At 35.4% G+C, this 21,073-nt stretch overlaps 1 protein-coding gene and 1 long non-coding RNA gene across 5 annotated transcripts in view; one reads left to right on the forward strand and one right to left on the reverse strand.

Annotated features, from left to right (window-relative positions):
- The window catches only part of LOC132904871 (monocarboxylate transporter 10-like), a 288,582-nt gene extending 272,609 nt beyond the window's left edge, over window positions 1-15,973 (reverse strand). The window contains exons 1-2 of one of the 4 annotated variants that reach the window (XM_060955669.1): window positions 15,803-15,973; window positions 10,530-10,798 (exon numbers count right to left, since the gene is read on the reverse strand). The gene's annotated coding sequence lies outside the window, so the exon portion shown is untranslated. Of the gene's footprint in view, window positions 1-10,529; window positions 10,799-15,294; window positions 15,588-15,802 lie in introns of those variants that run through there. The other 3 variants (XM_060955672.1, XM_060955670.1, XM_060955673.1) reach the window with 3 other exon arrangements.
- LOC132904898 (uncharacterized) overlaps window positions 1-21,073 on the forward strand; it is a 103,827-nt gene that overhangs the window by 67,567 nt on the left and 15,187 nt on the right. The gene's annotated exons all lie outside the window — the stretch shown is intronic.

Here is a 21,073-nt window from a genome sequence, read left to right on the forward strand (position 1 = left end):
TGGAGTTACACTGAACTTTGATTATCCTTGTCACTCCTTTAAACTGAATCATCGCTACTAAAAATGTCTTGAATCTGTTAATGGTACCATCATTCTGTAAAAAGTTAATCAAAATCGGTGTTTTTTAATTGGGTAATTTTCGTCGACCACAGGGCCTTTCAAAACACGGGGCAGGGTCCTGCGTAATTTAGAGGCTGCGAGACAAATGATTCGAAATAACCGACGATGAAAGTATACGTTGGAAGCTTGGAATCATCGTGGATATATATTCGATCGTTACATCGAAATTTCGAGAATTTTTCGTTTGAAATCGTAGAAACTTTTGATAGGAAAATTACTACTTTGTGATAATGGAAATACTGTGTACTTTATATATGAAAATTAAATACGATGGTAGAAAAATTAGAGAAATTAGATTAGGATTAAATTGGAAATGAGATCGTGATGTTCGTGATATCGTGTGATCAAAAATCTATCCAGGTAAAGTAGATTAATTACAGTAAATTATACGTGGTAATTCTATACAGTACGGTATAGTAAATTATATTGCAGTAGGATAAGAGCGTCGTTATGCATTTTATAAAATACGAGAATCGGAGGAAAGTAGTTTAGAATCGTGTTACGTTCGAAAATCGTCCAATCGGAAATCTATTAAAGTAAAGGAAATTATATTACTGTGTGTTAATAGGATCGTTACGTGTTCTATAGCGTTCGAAAATTAGAGGATAAATTTGTTAAAAAATTGTGTTATTTAGGGAAATTATTAGGGAAGTGTATCGAAATCTATACGAAATTACTATTCGCCCCTTAATACAAAGCCACATTTCATCTTTTCAATCTCTCCTCGAAATACTAATATCTGATTCACTATCAATCGTAATTTAACATCAGAACTACCACACCAATCAAATTGACTGGTTTTACAATTTTATTTTCGAATTCCTACTTCATGTTATATTTTTTTCCGCAATGATGTGATGACCTTCGCAACGATAACTAAAAGAATAATATAATGAATTTTATTTTGTTTTTTATGTATTTAAACTGAGAATAATTTTGTGTCAAGGCTACTTATACCAATACCAGTCAAAATGTAAAAGGATCCTGCAATCTGTTTATCGAACCCCAATTAACCAGTTTCCTCGTTTTCTACAACTTCCCACGCGTTTTTTAAATTTTTACTGCGTATCATTCTATATGATGATATCAGTTATCAGGAAAATTCCGGATCGATCGCTAGATGCTAACACTAGAAATACCACAGCAATCAAAACGACTGATTCTACAATTTTATAAATGTATCAACCCTCGTTTAGGGATAATGCTCCCAGATGCATTAATAATACCAAAAATGTACTACATAACATGGAATTGCTTCTGTAAGAAAGCAATAAATCAATAAATATAAAAATATTCTATTATTACGTATTTTTTAAAAACCAATCATTTTGACTGCTTTTGGTAAAAATAACATCGTGTTAACTATCGGTAGTTCTAACGTTAATATACGTGTTACTTTGGAGGTACTTTTAACGTGTAATGTCAACCGCAACGAAATAAAGAAGAAAACGCACCGCGGGAAATAAAAGATGCGCGGTAAACTCGAAAATAGGGCGGAATACGTGTTTCCTTCTTTCTGTTCTGTTTCTTTTTTTTCTCCTCCAGCACTCGTAGAATATTCGATATTTAATATCCTTAATGCGTTCGAGCAACACGTCCGTCGCGTCGTGTTTCAGAAATATCTTTAGAAAGTAGAACGAATTTGGAAAACTCCCCAAGGGCGCGAAGGAAAACCGGTGACGCATTTCACGCAACGACAGTCTTCTGACATGCGGAAGCCAGCCTCCTCAGGATATTTCCGGCGTATCTTCGTATCGGCTAATAAGTTTTATAAAAACGCCAAACGAGACGAATTTAAAGCGCACGACGTGATATCAAGATTTATCAGCAAAATAAATATTCATCAGTCAGATTCTTTACGCATTCGTTGTTGCTGACACGTACAGTGGCTCGCAAAAGTATTCCAGCATTCACCATAGACATTTTTTTAGAAACGTATCACGTGAATTACACGGAACTTCTTAACATTTCGATAGTAATGAGGCACAATTATCGTAATTATAATAATAAAATTTCCAACCAATCGGGAAGTGTATTTAGAAGTTGCAAGACACTTATTGCAAACGTATAATTAGCGAAAACTTAGACTTGAAATAAATATTAGTAAGTGTTAAAATAAAGTATCAATAAATATTAGTGCTATAACTGATCTCACTGTATATCGTGGCTTATTAATATAGCGAACAATTGACTGTTCGAATACTTTGGTGAATTTTGCGTGCAAATTGCGTGCAAAGCGTATGCATCCAATAAATATCTTGTAACTTGCGTATATACATTTTGAAATTCATTGGAAATTTTAGCAACATAATCGCGATAGCGGTGCCTCGTTACAATGTTAACGAAGTTTCAAACGTTTTGTACAACATAAAGAGTTGCTAACTATAAAAGTTTTTGAATACCTTCGTGAATTACTGTACATTGTGTCTCTCGGAGATTTTAACACTTTATCACTTAAAACTCAGTTGATGGAATTTAATAGTATCATCGTTCGACGTGATAAGGTATCACGCAACTTAGTAAATTTCTTTAATATTTAATTTTTGCTAATAAATTTTGTCAAACTGATGACATATCTAAGCGACGATTTTATTTTAACTGTAAGGGGTATAAATTTTACAAATTTCGTAAATAGTGATTTACATATTTATTATTGTAATAATTCTATTTTGTAGCACATAATGCGGAATGTTGTCGACATGATCTTATCGACAACAACGCATCATTAAACTCCAATTACGACGTATTAACGACAACCATTATTACCGAATTATGCAGACAGACATTAATATGTTTATGTTCGTGTTAATCGAATGAAATGTATCGCTCGAACACGTGGGCTTCTAAACAAATGTGAAGATCTGAACGGACTCGATTTTCTTCGACGAATTTTGACTCGTGAGGAGTTTTTTTTTTTTCTAGTTTATTTATTGGTTTTTACAATTTGTCCAGAAGGACATTTTAAAGTATTATATCTTAGTGATTAGGAAAAATAAAAATAAAAATATAGCATGTGGGTAGCTACTCCCTGCAGAGTGCCATCTTCGTGTTTGTCGTGAGGAGTTGTACTAAGTCTCGCGCATTTTTATATATTAATATTTAAACAATATATATATTTATATTTGTATAAATTAAAAATCTTTTAATATAGGAAGCTAGATACGTTGATCACGAGAAACACCGAGAAACGAAATAGAATAAAACTGTGTTGCTTTCAACTTTAAATCTGTCAGCGTTTCAAGCGATAAAAGATTCATGCAATAAAAGTTTCCTAAGAGACTCTAGTCCCTTTGATAACGAAAAAGGAAACGCGATAACTTTTCTTCCTATGTCATTGCAACGGTTAAAAAATGTATTTTCACAAAGTGAAGACTCCCTTTCCTCGCGAATTGCATCGTGAAAATCAATCAACTACTCTGATCTATCAGCGTTAAGAAATTTATGGAACCACAATAACGTTTAAAAGTTGACGTAAGTAAAGGAACATCTTTATTAAGTAGGAAAACAACTGAATCATACCTGGCTTGTTCAAAGAAACAGATGCCCTTGAAACAATTAGAAGAGTCGTTTACGCGTGAAAGTAGCTTAACTCTTTTATCGAGCTGTCTTGATTATCGTACTTTAGAGAGTCGGTAAAAAACTAGGATAAAACAGGTAGGATAAAATAGACAAAGGAACGCGGTTTGTTTGTCAGAATTTTATCGCGACCATGCTCTTCAAAGTCTCCAACAATGAAACTCCGTGTCTTCTCGTAAGGCCGACCAACTCTTCCAACTAGTTGCTTCAATTTTGTTTGTTAAAGATACGCTTTAGAAACCAAAAGGCGACCATCACGAAGGGGAAAATAAAATTCCTTCGGTTTGTCTTACTAACAAACGGAGTATAAATAAAGATTTATATTAAATACGGAATACTATTATCCCAAAATCGCTACTGCACGAAACTAAGCAATTCATCGAGTGTTAGAAACCTTAAGAGAATAAACAAGATGTGAAAATATCTTCCATATATAGAACGTAAACAGATTCGCCAAAAATTCCAAGAAAAACCCAGGTGAAATGCCGACTATTATTCGAAAATCTAATTCATCGTGTCTTACGAGTTTAAGAATATAAAAGAAAAATCTCTAACAATTCTCCGAGTGAATAAAGAGACCGGATAAGATATACACTGCTATTCGCAGAATATCGTCTGTTTCACGAAAATTTCCTGACCAAATTTTACCATTAAAATTCCTAAACAATCACACCCTTACATAAAACGAACTTATTAAGCGTCGAAACACCAGAGGAATATTCCTCGAATCATCAAAAAGGCCAGAAGAACGATATCATTAGTTGCCAACCCTATACTTGATTTATTATTATTATTAGTATATTAGTTGATTCATTGAGTGTCCTCTGCGAGTCAAGGAAAAGCCAATAAATCAGAAAAGAGATTTTTCAAAAAAGAAAAGAATATTCATAAATAAGTATAATATTAAATCATATAAAAATAGAATATTGGAGATCAAAGATATTAAGATATATTCAAAAATGTCCTGTTCATAGAAGTCAGCCAGTTTCTCCGAAATTTCGTAACAAAACCTCCACCGTGCTCGAGTGTGGTGTAAAAATTAGGAAATCTAATTTTCTAGCTGGCAAACCCCAGCGGCTGCAACAAGGGGCGAGTGGTGTCAAGGTGCACTAGAGACACTGTGCCAACTTTTCGTACCTACGAAACGCCAGGGGTGGAATAGGGTGCGGCTGGGCTTGCGGAATCGTCGAAGCGAGGGGAAAGGGGTGAGTAGAAAGTGCATAGAGTGGGAAAAAATAAAGAGGGAGGAATGGACGCGAGAGCGAGTGGTGCTCGAGGCACGCAACACCACGCGAATCCACGCAACCCAGTTTCGCTAATGACCCCGGCCACACGCGGTCTATTGTTTTATCGGTAGGAACCATCGCTTGGAAAAAGTTTCTGCTTCGCTGGGATGATCTATTGTCGAGTTTCCGGCCTGTTCTGCTCGCATTTACAATAAATGTTTGCTTTGCGATTTTCTGTTAATGACGTTTGTCTCGACACTATCGCCAAAAAGGCGATGTAATTAACGTAAAGCGAAGGATTGGAACTTGAAGAGAAACGGTTCTGTTCTGCCGCCGAGTGTTTGTCAGATTTTGGAGCTGGAGAAAATTTTAAAGAATCACATTAAAAAGAAAAAAAGAAAAGAAAATGTTGTTTGTTAATGTTGTACTTCATTGATGCATCTCTTAATGTCGTGTTTCCATTCAAGTGTTCGTTTTCGATTTTTTACTAATTACGATTGTGGTGTGTTTCAAATTTAGCAACAGATTCAAGGTGGGGTAATTAACGTAATGCAAAGGATAGAAACTGGGGGGTTCCCAGGTTCTGCTTTACGTTAGTTTGTCGGGTGTTTTCTTAGCTTTTGGAACTGGCCGCTTGTAATTCCAAAGGATTTGAAAATTTCTACCATGAACACTATGAAATTTCTGCGATTTTTGTCCAGGTTTTATTTCCTTTATAATGTTTCTTAATGACGTTCATCGGAAATTCTACTAAATTTAAACTGAGAAATAACGAATCCAAGAGATTGTAAAGAATTAAAATTTTAAAAATCCTGCTACCTGTTGTCGAGCTTCCACGTAAGCGTTTGTTTCGCGGTTTTCCACCAATGACGATTGTCGTTTGTTTAGAATAAATTTGAACCTATCACTGGATTTAAGATAGGACAATTAATGTAAAGCGAAGGTTTGAAACTCAAGTAAAAAGTGTTGCGCGTATCTGCTCGCTGTTTGTCAAATTTTTCTAGCCAACCCTGTGCTTCGTAACTTGACAATTTCTGTTTCATTTGCAAGATAATCCGTGACGTTTCTGCAGTTTTATGGTTTTATGCAGCTTTACGATTTTTTGTTGTTTACGATTTGACACGTAACCTTGGTTGCTTATAAAAAAGTGTAATTATAAAATCATGACATTCTTGTTGTCATTTTCCTATTTTTCGTAGCTTTTCGTTGATACCATTTTGGCCAGTTTATCATACGCAATATTTTGTGCAACATTTCGTCGTAACAGTTACATCCCGTTGTTTTCCATCTGTTTGAATTCGCGAAAACATTTTAAGCGATATTTGTTTTTCCCAAACAAAAATTCACCATGGAAAAAAGGAGGTGATAATCCAATCGATGGATTCGATAAACGACACCGATAACAGGTCACCGAAGTATCGTTATCAATCCGTCATCGAAGATCTTGTTATGATAACGAATCACCTCGAAACAAACGAATTGTGTTGCTTCTCAGAATATCTTCTCTAATCCAATTAAACTACGTGCAAGCGAATGTGCAACACCGCGAATAACAAGAATACAAATGCGTATCAAACAAACAAACGCTAGAAAACAAAAATTGAAATCGATAAACGAATCACACGGATCAATCTGCAACTCGCGAATCGTTTGTCAATGTTTAATTAAAATACACGCTATCAATTGAATATCAACGCGATGATATTGCTTGTTCCGTGTCACTGGACATTAAGATCCCATTTTTGTTAAAAATACATCAAATAAACGAAAGAAAACAATGCGAAAAAGAAGAAAAATTGACGAGCAGACGAAGGACACGATTGTATCGATCTTTGTATCGAAATACGTTCACGGTTCGTTCCATATTAATCGATATTTCCTTCTGTCTTCTTCTGTCTCTTTTATTTTTGCAATAACGACCGAAGCTTTTCTGCTTCTTTTATTATCTATTTTTTATGTATTTTTTCTGCTCGTTGGAATACGCTCGGGCGAAAGGATTTCGCGAAAGATAGCGAGGCAGAAATCGGAAACAAAGCCAATATTAAAGCCACGAGCACTTTTAAGTCTTCGTATTACAACAGCGAACCGCTATACAACACGAAGACGTAAAAGGTACACGTGCTTTAATATCCGGCGAGCCTCCGTGCTCTTTTTCTCCCTCCCCTGCCACCCTCTGGGAAATTTTGTCCCCTTTACCCCGTGGGTTTCTTCCCTTCGAAAAGTCGCGCGCCCCATCTGACAAAATTAATTTACTCTGCCGACGTTTATTGTGGCTTATGGATCATTCCCGATGCATGGCACACCCATGATAGAAGTGCGTATTTTTTAATATTTGGTATATAGCAATTTTCTTTATACTTCATCTTTAACTTTTATCTATATTTTTTAACTTTAATCAGACATTTGTTTTATTTTGTCCTTACTTGAAATATCTGATATTTGTAGTAAATTTTAATAAAAGTCAATAGTTATGAGCTATTGATAGTTATGAGCTAATATACATCAATAGCTATGAGCATCTGGAAAGCTACTTGTTATATTCATTGAGAGACTCTGACAAGTTTCACTTCGCTCGATTACTTGAAATATTTGATATTTATAGTAAATTTTAATGAAAGTATACATCAACAGCTATGAGCATTTGGAAATCTGCTTGTTATATTCATTGAGAAACTCTGACAAGTTTCACTTCACTCAATTACTTGAAATATTTGATATTTGTAGTAAATTTTAATAAAAGTCAATAGCTATGAGCTATTGATAGTTATGAGCTAATATACATCAATAGCTATGAGCATCTGGAAAGCTACTTGTTATATTCATTGAGAAACTCTGACAAGCTTCACTTCGCTCGATTACTTGAAATATTTGATATTTGTAGTAAATTTTAATAAAAGTCAATAGTTATGAGCTATTGATAGTTATGAGCTAATATACATCAATAGCAATGAGCATCTGGAAAGCTACTTGTTGTGTATACTGAGAAACTCTGACAAGTTTCACTTCACTCAATTACTTGAAATATTTGATATTTGTAGTAAATTTTAATAAAAGCATACATCAACAGCTATGAGCATTTGGAAATCTACTTGTTATGCTCATTGAGAAACTCTGACAAGTTTCACTTCACTCAATTACTTGAAATATTTGATATTTGTAGTAAATTTTAATAAAAGTCAATAGTCATGAGCTATTGATAGTTATGAGCTAATATACATCAATAGCTATGAGCATCTGGAAAGCTACTTGTTATGCTCATTAAGAAACTCTGACAAGTTTCACTTCGCTCAATTACTTGAAATATTTGATATTTGTAGTAAATTTTAATAAAAGTCAATAGTTATGAGCTATTGATAGTTATGAGCTAATATACATCAATAGCAATGAGCATCTGGAAAGCTACTTGTTGTGTATACTGAGAAACTCTGACAAGTTTCACTTCACTCAATTACTTGAAATATTTGATATTTGTAGTAAATTTTAATAAAAGTCAATAGTTATGAGCTAATATACATCAATAGCTATGAGCATCTAGAAAGCTACTTGTTATATTCATTGAGAAACTCTGACAAGTTTCACTTCACTCGATTACTTGAAATATTTGATATTTGTAGTAAATTTTAATAAAAGTCAATAGTTATGAGCTATTGATAGTTATGAGCTAATATACATCAATAGCAATGAGCATCTGGAAAGCTACTTGTTGTGTATACTGAGAAACTCTGACAAGTTTCACTTCGCTCGATTACTTGAAATATTTGATATTTGTAGTAAATTTTAATAAAAGTCAATAGTTATGAGCTATTGATAGTTATGAGCTAATATACATCAACAGCTATGAGCATTTGGAAATCTACTTGTTATATTCATTGAGAAACTCTGACAAGGTTCACTTTGCTCGATGTTCGTGAACCATGAATGAGTCATAGAAAAGATTATTTCGTTAAAACGCAAGTACTTTTGTTGAATACGCTATTAGAGAATATCTATGGTATAATATCGTTCGTTAATGCACAATTACTGTGCAGTTAAATGTATTTAACGGATTTAATGCGCGTGTGTTACATAGTGATTCATTGGCGATCCACTTAATGCGATGCAATGGTTACACTTGCAACATGAAATAAATGAAATTTCACCTCCATCGTGTATGTAATATAAAAGTTGTCGTTTTAAGTATTGAAATTTTTTCATTCAGTCTTGAACGTTTAGGTTTGTTCCTCGTGAAAGCATTATTGATAACGCAACGTGATTAGCTGGGACTTTATTTATACTTATTGGACCCTATACTACGCTTGCTTAGGCCGCTACCTGGACTATTTATAATGATAGGATATTTCGCTTGGAATAATTAAGAGCCTTTTAAAATAAAACATTCGATAGTTTAAAAATCGTTCAGACGCTACAAGGAAAAGATTTCTCTCGTGAGAAAAATTATAAGAAAAGACTCTTGTTACATGCAGAGTAGAAGTAAATTAAAACTGAGAATATCGTAATATCGTCGTAGGAAGGTTAACAAGAAATAGAAAATATTAACAAGTCCTTTGCCAAGAGCTAATACCTAGAACAAAGTAACAAACTAATTTACAGCAATTTTCCATCTCAAAGAACCTTTCATCAATCAAAAAGTCAAAGGTTATATGTCTCGTTATTACCGATACGAGCTACATCCATCGACTTCAATAATATCGAATAACGTGCAAGTGGAAAGCAAACAGACCAAATAAATATCATCCACCTCTCTCCCTCTATCATAATATTTCCTTCGTTCAATATTTTTATTCTATAATTGCTCAGCGAGACGATTTTAAACCTTCGTCCATCCAATATTGCCTTCGAGACGGTACAATTTAATCGTTTAGTTTGGAAGGACACTATACATGCATCGTCTACTTTCTATTTTTATCAGGAAACGGTCCACTTCTCAAGATTAAACTTAAATTAACGATAAATTGTCACGTTTATCGAAGAGTATAAATTTGCAATGTCTCAAATTGTATTGGGAAAAAGACATCATTAAGTTTTGAGGGAATTTATTTAATTTACGTTTTAGCTAATTATTACTTTAATTGTATTTTATTTATTATACTAGCTTTTTAATATTCTAGTGTTTTAACGTAGAAATAACGTGGGATAATATGTTCTACGCAAAGGAGATCGAAATGACTGTTATTTAAGTTGGTGTTTTTAACTTAGCTAGGTTTATCATATTATTTAGGGTAATTTATTATTTTATGGAGGATATTTTTCTAGACAAAAGTGATTCGTACTGTTTAGTTTATTTTCCAGTGTACGAGTACTGTCCTTCGTGGAAATATTCTCTGTAGAGACGATTAATTCATATCATTGCATAAATATTTGTCCTTGGCAATTTATGTTATCTGTAGCCCTCCTCGTTAACATCATGATAATCGGCTACTAATTTTCAGTATAATTTTCGTATATTCCGAGGCAACAAATATTCCACAGTTGATGTTTATTGAAATCGACAAAAATCCAATAAATACCGAGAATTAACTAAATACATAATCAGTAACACTGAAAAATTATTTTTACAAAATTGACAAATAATAATACAATTCAATTAAACTTAATTAAAATACCAACCTTGTACTGCTGCGAGGAAGCGATCATTTCCGAAAAAGAATCCTGTCGACGTTGTGCGATCTCCTTGAAGGACGCGTCCAGTCTCGATGAATAGAACTTGTTCAAATGCTTTCACGTCGCTAAAACGGCAACACGATTTCCAGTTCGATCGAAATCAACTCGTCCATCTTGGCGCACGATCGCTGAACCACCAATTTAATCATGTTTGCTCGACGCACGTTTAAACGACACGACACGGTGTTTCACACTTCTGCCGGAAACTGGATACACTGGGGAAAATCCGGCGATCGAGATCTTTCAAGTGCACGATGGTAGACACGATTCATGCAGTGGAACAAATATTTGTTTTTTTTTTTTTTTTATGAAATCATATTATAAAGCGATTTTGAAAATATTATAAAGCGATATTGAAAATTGGTTTTCATGGAAAAGCGCAGTTGGCAGCGGAATCGTAAGGATTAGAATTGATTGCTGTGAGGTTTGCGATGACCTTAATTTTCATGTTAGATAGATCGATAATTTCAAGTCAACTTATGGTAGAAATTTCTATTAGGTAGGAATAATCTCTTTTCTCATTTTCTGATAGTGTTTAATTGCGAATCACGAAGTTCCCGATATTAGATAGATTAATAATTGAAGATCAAACGGGAAAAGTAAAAGGAAACATTTGTCTTCTCTTCTGCTAACAATTAGCTTTAACTTCGAATCAGAACGTTTCTTAGTTTATGTAAGAAAGAATTTGTAATAACAATTACAAATTATCGCTAATATTAGGTGTTTGATTAGGACAAAAATTTTTGTTTGGTTTGAATCGACAGATTTTCTCTCGTAGGTAACATTAGAATTAGCAAGTTTGCGAAAATTAGGAACTTGAGACGTTTGTTAAAGAGATGCAGATATTTTTGAGAAATATAACGGTGACTTTTATTACGACAGAAACGTTTATCTTCATTGTGCTATTCCAACTGTAATTATTTATCCAACGTCTATGTATTTAACTGCACAATACATATTGCTAACGAAGAATCATCCAACTGTAGAAAAATGTTTCCATCTTCTCCTACAACGAACAGAAATTAAAAAATCTGCAACAATTCCCACAGCTATAATTCCGAAAATTTCCATAATTAACTACGTTATAAACGAGCAGCAGATACTGAACGACGTGCTAATTATGACGTATATTATATAAAATATATTATACAAAAAACAAATTGTATCTCGAAATTCAGGTACGTCACTAAGTTCAACCGAATACGTCTAGTTCGACTCATTTTCTACTATGCGAATTTCAATCGTATGATCGTAAAGTAGCGATTTCCAACAGTTTTTATTCTCGTAATATACGTAAATTACGTAATCGTAAAAATGCTGTGGCACATCAAGAATATTTGATTCGAAACAGGACATTCATACCGCACGGCTATTGTTGTTCTAGCTGTTGTCATTTTTCGATTTGACAATCTAAGATGAACGAGGTCGGCGCTTCCGCATCGCGTGTTTTTAAAAATCCTCGCGGCACGCTGATTGAAAATCGCCGATGCAAGCCAGAAGCTTGCAACAATTTCCAAAAATTACCAACGATACGAACAACGAATGGTAATTTAGAAAACGACAGAGAAACCAAAACAGCACGAAATTCAAATGCGTCACCGAGACCAACTGCAGACCTGGTTCTCCGTGGCGTCTTTTTACGAATTTCCGGTCGTACGGTTGGCGACGGTAGAATGACGTGGAGGGCCTTGAATTCCCGGAAGACGGCGCATTTCTCAAAGAAAGGCATTACCCTCGGTGGAAGCTGTTCCACAGCGAGAAGAAAAGGGGAAAAAATGTGGCGATGGAGGGAATAAATTCGAGAGAACAAAGCCTGGCGTTTCGCATGCGTTCGAAGCCCTGGCCTTGACCTGGCTGCTCGTTCGCCGAAGAATTCCCCGGCTCATTTCTCCGCTCAATCGTTAATGCCCGCCGATTAATTCACGATGCTTCCTTTTCTCTTCGCGCGCGATTCATCCCCGTGAGACGCGGCGTTTGTCTGACCCTGAGTGTCAATGTCCTTAATTAGAGACAATCGGAATCTAAAGAAACTTGTGAACAGGTTGAAACGAGCTAGCCTTGACCAGCGACGAGTTTTATCCCACGAGTCAATTTTCTACACAGCTGGGATGGTCGATAGATAAAAAGAGAAACAGAGAGGAAAGACAAGCAACGAAGAAATCCCTGGAGAAAGTAAGGCTGAGTGGCAACCTTCGTCGGTTTCTCTACCCACGCAGCTAGGTCCCTGTTGCGAGAGGTTAAGTTCGTGAGCACAGGTGGTTGCGCAACCCACAATGCTGGCTAACATCGAACAACGAACGTAGAATTTTCTTATTCTACGATAAAACCAGTTAAAATTATCACTATCGGATTTTTTGTAATATTAACTTTTATTGGAACAAACTTATGATTAGATACATATACGTACTTATTTATTTCCAATTAACTGTAATTCTACTTAACCATTACGTGGTTCAGTGTAGGTATATTTAAGTGTACGTTGGAAATTAAATTAAGTCGATGCAGGAATGTTAATGGAATATCACAACAGAATTTGTAATTCAAAACTTGAATATAATTGCAATAATTTAAAAAATACCACTGTTGCTCATAAATTCAATTAATTGTTTTATGAGAAGTTTCGTTTCTATATCTGATACGGAACTTGCGAATATATTTCTCGCATTTTGAAGAATTATAAACGCGCGATGATTTACAAAATTTCATTTTCAAAGATAATTAGAAACCAAATTAAGTGAAATATGGTAAGGAAGAATTCTTGCTATTTATATATCCGCCAATCTATACCGTATTTTACCGAGTTAGGCTCTATACCGTATTTTATCCAATTCCTCTTTCTTTGTGTTAATGGGAACACGATGGTGTAAGTATGTTATGTAAAACACTGAATACGAATGATGTCGAAATTTATTGAATTAATAAATAAGTTTCGAGAGAAGTTTATTTAAATAGGAATCAATTAGTACGAAATGCTAAATAAAATGCTATTTATATCTTACAGAGTTGAATAACATTCAATAAAATGATAATTGTGAATTTAAAGAATCCAAGTATATTATACACAGATAATACATATACATAAATGACCGAAATTAAACATATACGACAGAGATAGAATGAGGAAATGTTGAGATTAAAGACCTTGGCATATTTTTAACTCTAGAACTGCCACGCCAGTCAAATTGATTGATTTTACAATTTTATTTTCCAATTCCTACTTCATGTTATATTTTTTTCCGCAATGATGTGATGACCTAAAAAAATAATATAATGAATTTTATTTTGTTTTCTATGTATTCAACCTGAAAATAATTTTGCACCAAGGCTACTTATAACAATACCAGTCAAAATGATTGGCACTTGTCAAAATGTAAAAGGATCCTGCAATCTGTTTATCGAACCTCAATTAACCAGTTTCTTCGTTTTCTACAACTTCCCACGCGTTTTTTAAATTTTTACTGCGTATCATTCGATATGATGATATCAGTTATCAGGAAAATTCCGGACCGATCGCTGGATCGCTAGACGCTAACACTAGAAATACCATATCAGTCAAAACGACTGGTTCGACAATTTTATAAATGTGTCAACCCTCGTTTAGGGATAATGGTCCCAGATGGATTAATAATACCAAAATGTACTACATAACATGGAATTGCTTCTGTAAGAAAGTAATAAATCAATAAATATAAAAATATTCTATTATTACGTATTTTTTAAAGACCAATCATTTAAAAATAACTTCGTGTTAACTATCGGTAGGTCTACTGTTAATAACTGCAAGATCTTGCTACTTGTAATATTAAAGAGCGAACGGTAAATTCTGTTCTGTTATGCTCTCTAACGTCGGTGATCGAGGATAAACGTAAGTGGCTCGTCGTATTTCTTCAGAGAAGAATAGTAAATGACAAACATCAAACTCCATTGCTCTACGTTCAGCAGAGGAAGCCCGAGCTATCGAGATTAAGGGATTATATGTAGCCTACTGTCACACATTGCAGAAGAATATTAAAAGTTGAATGGCAAGCTGCATCGCGTCACGTAACACCATTATACCGAAAGAAATTATCGAGCATCAGCATTTGTGATATCTCGTTATAGAAGACCACTAAGCAACGCCGACGTTTATTATTCAACGTAAAGTAAATCTATCAAAACGCGAAATTTTATTTTGCAGCGTAACACAAGAATGAGATCGGAACTATAAAATAAGAAATTCAAAGTCATCCATTTAAAAGATTATTTGCAATTTTTATTGGCATTTTAACGTCATCTCTTTTAAAAGCGACTAAACAATGGCAATTTTTCTTGCACCGTTATTCCACATAACATAGTAAGAAATTTCAACGTATGAAAAATAATTAATCCTCGGAATTGTACTATTATCCGTTGGAAAAGAAACTTGAGAGACGAACGACAAATTTCGTAATTTCGTGCAACACCAGGAAAGCACTCTAGTCAAGCATCATCTACTACAAAACTATCGTAGATATCAAATTGCAATCTTTATTATTCCAAATAAAACAATTTATCAAAAATATTTCCTCGTAGGAAGCCTAGTGTCGTTCGTTAGAAAAGATTCTTGAGCAAAACGGCGAATTTCATAATTCCATGTAACACCAGAATAGCCATAAAAAGTGACTAATTATATGCATTGTAACATTGCCTGTTACAAAGGAATCTCGAACAAAAAACGGCGAGATTTATCTACCTCGTGCGTTACCCTCAGCGAAGAATCTCAAGCAACGAACGTCAAACTCATCGTCCCGTACAATCCCCAAAAAACGTCTAATGCATCGAAAATAACTAATTACAGGCGCCCTGGTATCACCCATAACGAAAGAATGCCAGAGAAAAAGCACGAAAATTCATTTATCCCTTTGCGTCACCCTTGGTAAAGAAACTCGTCCCACGCAACGCCCTGAAAAACATCCGATCCGCTAAAAAATATCTAATTACAAGCATCACCCCCTTCGGAAGGACCCAAGAAAAAAGACCTTAGACTCCGAACTTCGTGCACCCCACGCGACACAAATTTATTAACCGAGAGAACCCGAAGCTGTCTAGCACAGGTGGTTGCGGGCACCCAAGTGTCACCCAAGTGCCACGGCAAACCAGAATACCAATTTGGATTGACCACTGCTCTTTTTTCCATTCGAATGAAATATTTTCGATAGGGGAGAAACTTCGATCAAATTGCTGAAATCGGAGACACCAACCGGATGCGCACTGGTCGCGATCACATCGATGGCGTACGTCGCGAGTCGCGAGCCGTTGGATCGACGCGATCTGCCGACGATCTCATGGTGTACAGCGCGAGATAGCTCTTCCTGCGGAGAGGAGCTCGATCGACTGGCCTGGGCGAAAGCCGTCGCGCGACTGAAACCGCTCTCTGCCCACAGCATCCCTGTCCTTTCCACCCCTTCGTTCGTCGACGTGTCCCGCTCTTTCAGCCTCTTCCAGCGTGCACGCGCGATTCCCTCTTATTTCACCGACAACACCCTCTCTCGGTCAACCCCCTCCCCATCTCCCTCTTTGTTGGACGTATTCAATGCTGCGTGGGATTACGCGGGGGTGGATTCGAAGGAAAAGTACGCAGAGGTGACGCTCTGATCGTGGCTTTGAATCCGCGCGTGGGTGGCTTTCGAGGGAAATAATTAAGAGAAACGTATAGCGATGCGGTTTTTCAAGATCGTCGGCTAGACTGTGCAGGAACGCTATTTTTGCGGTGGTTTTAAGGTTACCGGGAATTGATTTCGTGATTCTTCGAGTTGCGTGGTATTGATGGCTCAGCAACGTTTCAGGGAAGAATGTGGCAGGGGGTTAGGTTCTTGGAATTTGGAATTGGAAATGGGAGATTTTTCGAAGTTTCTTTCTGGGTGATTAGTAGGGAAGATTAGTAGGGAATCCTTTTTTGTTCTTTTAATTAGTGCGTTGATGGCATCAAGGAAGCAAGGTAATGGAGGAATTGATTCCTCAGCTTCTTTCGGGTTGGTTTCGGAATTAGTGGCAATGGATTTCTTGACTTTCTAGTTCTTGTGGTATGATTAAGGGGACGATTGATGGAAGAATGTGGCAGGTGAGTTAGACCTTTGCAATTAGCAGTCGAACGTGGGTGATTTTTTATTTAGAGCTTCTTTGGGGGTGGGTTCTTCAGATTTTAGTAACACTTTCTAGTTCTTGTGGTATGATTAAGGGGACGATTGATGGAAGAATGTGGCAGGTGAGTTAGACCTTTGCAATTAGCAGTCGAACGTGGGTGATTTTTTATTTAGAGCTTCTTTGGGGGTGGGTTCTTCAGATTTTAGTAACACTTTCTAGTTCTGTGGCATGATTAAGGGGACGATTGATGGAAGAATGTGGCAGATGAGTTAGACCTTTGCAATTAGCAGTCGAACGTGGATGATTTTTTATTTAGAGCTTCTTTGGGGGTGGGTTCTTCAGATTTTAGTAAAACTTTCTAGTTCTTGTGGCATGATTAAGGGGACGATTGATGGAAGAATGTAGCAGGTGAGTTAGACCTTTGCAATTAGCAGTCGAACGTGGATGACTTTTTATTTGGACCTTCTTTTAGAGTGGTTTTATGGTTGGTGGGAATCGATTTTGTGATTCTTTAATTCATGTGATCTAATGGGCGACGATCAAGGGAAGAACGTGACGGGAAGTTATATTTTTAAAATTAGGAATTGGAAGTAGTTGATTTCTGAGAGTTTCTTCCGAGGTGGTTCTGGAATTAGTGAGAATTAATTTTGTGATTTTTTTAATTAACGTGTTGGTCTAATAGGAGGTATTTGGTAGGAAAAATTATATTTGTATTGAAATCATTATGTGTTACTAACCAGCCTGCGATATACTTGATTCATCAGAACCGCAATTTTCATTTTTATGCGTTGTGTAGTTCGTTTCTGAAAACTATTCATAAATCTCGCGGTATAAAAATTTTATAGCCATGAAACGCTATTACATTAAAGCCTCTCATTTTTATGCATCGACAAGTTTGTACCTGAAGACCACTTATAAATTTCATTGTATTAAAATCTGTGCAGTCTCGAATAGTGTTACACTAAATTACCATCTCCTGTGCAATCTAATTTAAATAGTTTCATTTATGTATACAGGTGTTCCATTTAACTGGAAACGGTGGAATATCTCACTTGGGATTAAAGTTATCAGAAACTGCCTTACAAAAGTTGTTTGTTACACTTGTCATTATTAATTAATACTAATTACCATTTAATCCTTTGCACTCCTATGTCGAGTGTGACTCGACATCAGTTTTTATCTCAGGAGTTACTTTATCGAGTCCCACTTAATATTCTTTCAGTTCCACCTTTCTTTGAAAGAAAACCAGGATTGCATCCTGGAAATTGTTTCAAGATACAACAATAGCGTGAATAAAACTGGTATTTAAGTGAATTTGTTTCTTCCTTTATTTATTTAAATTGTCTTATATTTTAGTTAAAGTAAATTTCAAATAAAGCACTTAGAAACGTTGGTCAACGAAATTGAAATAAAATTCCGAGTGCAAAGGGTTAATAATATAAACTTTTCCACACCTAATCTCGGTCTTTCTTCCCGAAACTCGTATTTTCATTCTCTTCTTATAGACGTAAATCCATTTTTATCGATTTTCTCAATTTTATATTACTTGGCAAAAAAATAGAAATACCTCAATATGAAATATCTGGAAAAAACTAAGTATGGGAATGAGTGAGAGTTAGAAATATATGAGCCAAGTCCTTTTCTCAAGCTGAGTGAAGCCGAAAAATAAGAGAATTGTATATATAATATTTTAGAATTATAGAATAGAAAGAATTATATATAATAATAATAATAATAATAATAATAATAATAATAGTTGGAAGAAACGAGGAATTAGTCTACGTGACTAACATTACGAATATTTTTTAAATGTTCAAGTGGATCGCAAAATATATATTTGATCACGAAATCAACTGAAAAGATAGTTTCGATATAGAATCGACAATAAAATTTCAAATGAAGAACGCGAGCCATCATGTTCCTCAGCTCGTATATTTTATAATATTCAGTGTCGATAATTTATAAATTTGGTGATATTATTACATTCGTATTAAAATCGTTATTTTATTAATCCATCTCCGGTGTATTTCATCCATCGGAATTGCTATTCACGTTTTGTGGCCTTCGTGTTCATCCCCTAATTAGACGAACGATCGATTCGATGGACGTGCATGGTTTGATGAAAATCGAATCGCTACTAAGTAGAGTAGTTTTGTTTGGAAAAGTGGCATAATTAGGAATATCCCGGTATCGAGTTCAGTGCGTACTTGTGAATTTCAAATGTTTCCAACGCTTGCGTATAGTTTCCATTGGAATCGAGAGCGGTTCTCGTGCGAACGAGAATTTCGTTCGTCATCAGACTGATATCGAAAGTTTTAACCTGGTAGGAGGTGAATTCTACGCGAAACTGGGGCGCGTTGCGTGTATCATTTTTCAAAATTGTAGAATTCATCGTCGCACGTGTTCAACATTATACACTGTCGGTGCTCGTTTCAACGAAATATACGTAAAACGCACTGCTGCAACTTGGAAATACATGAAATTTCAAATTTCACCTGAATTTAAAAGTTTATTTCGCCAATATTCTTTGATCGTACCGTTTCAATCATAATTATTTAACGATATCGATGGAAACTGCGACAGCGTTGACTCGTAATTTGTAAGGTTCACTTGCGCCTATCGACTTTCCTTCTTATCAAACTTATCGTTAACGCGCAAGAAACTACATTAGTGACAGTAACTTGTAAAGTTTCATCAACAAACAAGATCAGAATATTAATAAGAACGAAACCACCCCCTGAAGTACTGCAACCGTTCAACGTTCGCTCACATCTCTCCGAGAAAAGCTCTAAATATCGTAACTATTGGTTCGTCGAACTGATAGATTTCAAATTTGTTATATTATACGATTGTTCAGAAAGTACGTATACGATCATAACGACACTGGCTTCCGTGAAAATAAAATTAAAGATTTTTTAGAAAATAAACGTTCCTTCCTATCCAACGAAATGATCTCTACAAAATATACCTAACGCAATTAGTACTGTAAGAAAAACGGCAAAAACAGTTTACGTAACGTAGGTCTAATCTATTGACTCCGTAATGAGCTCTCCTAGAATAAATTAATAGTAACGGTACAAAGAATCCACGTTTCTTTCCACTTTTCGCATAATTGTGTATTAGGTTGCCAACTAAGTGATGGCGGATTTTATCAATAGATGGTATTGGTAATCGTGGGCAGATCTTTTTTTTATTTGGAAGAATTTTACAATCAATTCTCGGTGAGAATTATAAATAAATTATTCTGGGTGGTACTATAACGAGAATAATAAATGATTATGGTATGTTTGATACTAGCTGAATCTAATGATCGTGGACAAATTTCCTAGAAAATATCGGATGAACTATAAACAATGTTGCGAGGAAACCTAAGTATCGACAGCCCGAAAGAGTCGGGAAACTTCAACGGCCCAAGCGGCCTATCAATGTGTCGTTGCTCTTTCAGTCGAAAAGTTACGCGGAAGGAAGCGTACGTGATCATGATGGTTACGGAATACGTACATGGTAGGGGTAAGAGAAAAGACAAAGAGATGCTTAAGGGAGAAAGACGAATTAATAGTCAGTCGTTAACTAAAAGTCGAGTTGTGAGAAGTTGCGAATTGAGAGCCGAGTTGTGAGGAGTCGGGAGTTGAGTTGCCGAGTTGTAAACTATTAGTTGTGAGTTGTGAATTATCAATTTAGTTGTCCTAGTTCTATCACATTATTATATTTAGTTTATGTTAAATATCGTTTCCTGTTTAATCCATTGTAAATATTGAGTTGGCAATTAAGGGATTGCGGATTTTGTCATTACCAGCTAATGAATGAAATAGATCCATCTATCAATAAGCTTATTACATAGGATAGAAATCATTGGAAACTCTAATTTCTAATATTTCTGAATAAATAAATCCTATAATATTTTACTTGAAAAATTTAAAGATTATGTTATATACGCATGCTTGTTCATTTCCATTCCACTTCTTGAACCCCTAGAACGGTTATGCTGTATACCTACACACGTGCATCAAGAGCAAAATAAATTCACAGCAATGGAACAATGTAATCGGATTATGAAAATTGTTGCGCGTCTCGATGTTTATGTCGGGATACGTTGATTTATGGCACTGTACTGGGTTGCATCTTGAAGCATCTCGTCGCACCAACCGATCCTCTGTTCAACCTTACCTTCTTCTGCTCCATGGTAAATTCAGTCCTCGAGATAGCGTATTAATTACCACGTATGCACATGTACGCTGATGACGGAAAATTCGTGTCACTGCGAAATACAGTTTCAGTAACGAAGCATAATGCTCGAGGGATTAATTATGAGCTGGTGTTATAATGTAAGTGCCCAAGAAATACTCTTGATATTCAACAAAAAAGTTTATGATACAATTAACAGTCAA

This window comes from Bombus pascuorum, chromosome 3, assembly GCF_905332965.1.
Source record: "Bombus pascuorum chromosome 3, iyBomPasc1.1, whole genome shotgun sequence".
Classification (NCBI taxonomy): domain Eukaryota; kingdom Metazoa; phylum Arthropoda; class Insecta; order Hymenoptera; family Apidae; genus Bombus; species Bombus pascuorum.